Raw genomic sequence first — 4,685 nt, 5'->3', positions numbered from 1 at the left:
CCAGCCGGCCTGAAAGAGATAAGCAACGCTTAAAGCTGAATGGTATATGAGCCATAGCAACAAGAGGCAGGAAGTCTGTGATTGGTCAAGGCATACAGTTAGAATTGTATATCAAGCAATGCTCTGTATGACTCGGGGCTTCTCTTGGTAGTGAGCCCCACACTCTGTGGAATCTTTCTTTTCTATTAAAACCTTTTTTACTTATTATCCACATCTGACTCCCCGTTTCATTGAATTTCCACCACAAGGTGTACCCCATTCATGAATCAGGCATTAGACACGCTAAGCAAATACTATAGCATAGACATGTGCCAGCATTGTGCCTACCACCCTGCTAGTGGCAGAGCGTTGGAAAGGGAAAATGGCACACTCAAATCCAAATTGGTAAAAACATGTCAAATCTATTGTCCACGTCTTGATCCAGAGGCCCTGCTTGTGCTATTAGGTTTCTGTCTTTTCCACTTACAACCTCTGCAGACTCAGACTTGTTCTTTTTCAGGTAATGACAGCACACCTGTGACATTTGGAATTATTGGTCCTTCCTGGGGAGGGGGAGTGTTTAGCACTTCGGTATCTGCTGCTTCGGTTGTATGACATGTTTCCTTGGAGGGTCCTGTCTCCTTGGTGTCCATGGAAACCTCAGCAATAGCACTATCATGACTCCACTGATGGCTGTAAGGAACACAACTCTGCCTCCTCCACAGACAGCTTTTGCATTTTCTACCTGAAATTGCTAACAAGCTGATCAATGTCTGTTACAGTGTTGCAAGGGAATTGCAAAACTGATAGCAACACATGGTCAATTAGCCAAAACAAGTGTTCCTGTCCATGTTTATCCACAAAGGAGCTCTTTCCACGAGTCAAAGCCATGACCTTTGAATTCTTCGCAAACACCTTGCATTACTCACATCTTGTCATACATGTGCCTGATCCTTTTTCACGTCTTTTGGTGCAAATGTGGTCAGCAGTAACGTCTGTGATCATTATCTCCCCACAAATGGTCTCAGCATCATCTTTATGAGCTTCTGCTCCTGTATGACTCACTTCAACTATTATCTGTGGTGTTCTACTGAGTGATGGTTCCCCCAAAACATCAGCACAGAAACATTTTTAAAATGATCCCACTTGCCAACTCTCAGGTTTAACTCTCCCCAAACTGTCATGTTTAAGGGTCCAGTGTTTTCTGAGGCAGCTTACACAACTTTAAGCTGTTTTATTTGTTCTTGTCACAGCTGGTCCTCTCCTGCTCTTCTGTTATACTGAGAGTCACATGCACTTATAACAAAATATCCCACATTTCATGTACAAGTATACTTACCACTTTCTGGTTATACAGAGTTCCACAACATGACTATTATTTCCTAATGCATACATAACATTTCTACTGTTCCCATATAATGCAATAATTACACATACTTCTGATACACTCCTCTGATCACATTTTCTTATATTATACTTTTACAAACCTGAACTTACTATAAACTGCTAAATACATATCTACTACAGATAACCACAAGGTTTGCAATGATTTTTTTTAAGTTAAATGAGGTCTATCAGAACATGCAGTACATTAAACTGTGCATTTTAATGCTAACTGCACTTCAGAACACATCACATTCTGTCCCACTGTTCTCACTCGCTTATAATCCACAGGTTCAGCCACAGTCTCTTGAATGGTCCTAACGGCTTCACATTTGTCTTCATCATGAGGAAAATCCATTTCTCAAACATGAAAAAATGCACTGCCCACCAGCCACAATATCCAGTGCTCCATCCTGCTGAGATGGCCTGAAAATTGTTTTCAACTTTTACACGAGTACTACATATTAAACAACATATTAAACACACTTACATTATACAAATAAAATATTATTTTTTATTCACTTAAACTAGTGCATATCACACATCTCAACATTTTTCATACTGTACACTTCTCCAAATGTTTTATATGAACAACAATATCAACAAAAGCAATTATACATGATATATTTAATGGGGCAATTAAAATAATTTTATTCCAAAATGTCTTAATTAAGACACTTGCTTTTCAGAATTCCATGTTTGAGACAGTGAGAGAGTCTGAGAAAAAAACAAACAAACAAACAAAAACAAACAAACAAACAAACAAACCAAAAAAAAACCAGCAGATCAAACAAACCAGACAGACCAATCCAAAGTGGGTAAGGCAAAAATAGCAGTAACAAAACAGGGTCAATATAACAGACAGTGAAAAAACATGTACGCATTGGAGATAGTGGAAATACTTTGACTGTACGTGACTGGACTAGACCAAACAGAAATAGGCAGGTGTAATTGTAAACAGATGGGTGCAGTCAGTTATCTGGTGATGAGGAATGAGAAACTGTTAGGTGATTGGACGTTTTCCTGGCTGTGCTCAGGATTATGGGAGTTGTAGTGCTGCATGTGAATACTGGAAGTGGGGGTGAAGGACTATGTGACATCATGTTATGCTGAAGACATTCAGATTTATATTAGTACTGCTTCTCCCACAGCTTCTGACCAGGCATTAAGTTCTTACATCCCAGATCTAAAACTCTGGTTGTACAATAACTATTTGAAACGTACTGCTGATAAAACCGAAGATTTACTAGTTGGGCCCAAATTGCTTCTTTTCAGCTTCTCACGCGTCACTGTTGATGTCAAAGGTGTTACTATTAGGTGAGCTCAAGTGAATAAAAACCTTGGTTGTCTCTTTCATCAGTGATAATGATTAAAGTATTTATATTTTTCCAGCATCGACAAAAATCATGGAAGGGCATGTACCTCCATCTACTCTCAAACTGCACTCAGATAAGCTAGCCAAGTCATGGAGAACTTGGAAGGAGGAGTTCACTCTGTATATAGAACTGGTTAAGCCAGATGCAGATGAAACAACAGTGTTTCAAGTTTCAAGTTTGGTTTATTTGTTACATACATAGTCATACACAGTATAACTCACAGTGAAATGGTTGAGAGTGCTCTGTCCAAACTGAGGAGAAAAAAAACAGGGGTGCATAGGGAAATATATATATTCTATATATGTACAAACATATATTAACAATGTATGTACAATATATGTATATTACAGTAAAGTTATTTTATTTTGGTCAGTGGTGACTACAGACCAAGACACCATGGGGCACCAACACATTAGCGACACAGGTATTTAGAGAGAGGTTGATTGTCCCATTGGTCAATCAGGTGGTCCATGTTGTACGGATGAGTCATTTCTGCAGTTCACTGGTTTTCCTATAGTGCACCCTCATGTGGGTAAGCTGTAACACAAACCTTAAAACACCACAGCATGAAGAACAAACTCATAACATCACAAGGATGCAACACCCTCTCCCATAAAAAAAGGAACAGAATCGAGAATCAAGGTACTCGAGATAAAGCATCAGCTAAAACATTGGCTGACATTCTCGGATCTTGTGGCACACATCCAAAAAACACATCTGAAAACAATGCCCATCTCGTAAGATGTTGATTTGTGTTGTACATGCAGTTCAAAAATGCTGAAGGATTATAATCGGTAAACAGTGAGTGGTTGTAAACTAGAACCAGCATACATCTCAAAAGGCTTCAACACCAGCAATAGAGCAAGAGTTTCTTTTTCTATTGGGGAATAAATTAACTGGCATCTAGTGAACTTTCTCGAGAAGTAACAGACCGGACGGTCTATTCCTGAGTCATCCTCTTGCAACAACACAACACCTGCACCTACCTCTAATTTAAAAGGATGCTCAAAATTTGGTGCAGCAAGCACTGGAGAGTAACAAAGCAAGGCCTTTACAGATTCAAATGCATATTGACATTCCAGAGACCAAACCAAATCAGAGGATTTCTTTAACAAATTCTTTAACAGAAGCAAAATTGTTACAAAACCTTGTTAGTACTCAACCATACCTAAAAATCAATGTTATTCTCTTTTGGTAGTGGGTACTGGAAACTTCACTATAACATCAATTTTGGCATCAACAGGGAATACACAAACTTGTCCTACCTTCTTATCTAGATACATAATCATGGCTTTTCCAAATTCACACTTGGCTCAATTAAGTGTAAGAGAAGTGGTCTGCAAGTGATTAAAACAGTTTCAAGAGTGACTAAATGTTCAGACCAGGTTGCCAAAAGTACAACGACATCATCAAATTAGCCTTACAGTTGGATATGCCACTCAACATGTAATTCATTAATTGCTGGAATGTAGCAAACACATTTTTCATGCTGAAAGCCATCCGGCGTAACAAAAGCAGAAATACCAGAAGCACGGCAAAGGGACCTGCCAATAACCCTTCAGCAGATCTAATTTACTGCCATCCGAGCTGAACTTATGTGTCACAATTAGTCCCTCCCAGTTTCCGTGTTCCATGTTTTCCCTTCTCTTGTGTATTTTAGTTCCTTGCCGTAGTTTTCTCTGTTTTCTCTGTTTGATTTTCCATACCTGCCCCTTGTTTCTAGTCTTGTTAGGTTCATGTATTTAAATCCTGTCTTGATCCCTGTGTCTTGGCTGTTCATTGTTAATTTGAATGCATGTGTTAGGTTCATTGTGTTTGACTGGTTTAATGTCTGAATGTTTTTGAAAGCCCGTCTCTGTATCCCTGTAAGTTTGTACTCCATGTGTCCTAGGTTGCGTGTTTCTTAGCACTCTTTCTTTAGAGTTTTTCCTCGTATCTATTATAGCC

Source organism: Electrophorus electricus, unplaced genomic scaffold (assembly GCF_013358815.1).
Source record: "Electrophorus electricus isolate fEleEle1 unplaced genomic scaffold, fEleEle1.pri S51, whole genome shotgun sequence".
Lineage (NCBI taxonomy): Eukaryota > Metazoa > Chordata > Actinopteri > Gymnotiformes > Gymnotidae > Electrophorus > Electrophorus electricus.
Note: the sequence above shows the minus strand (reverse complement) of the source record.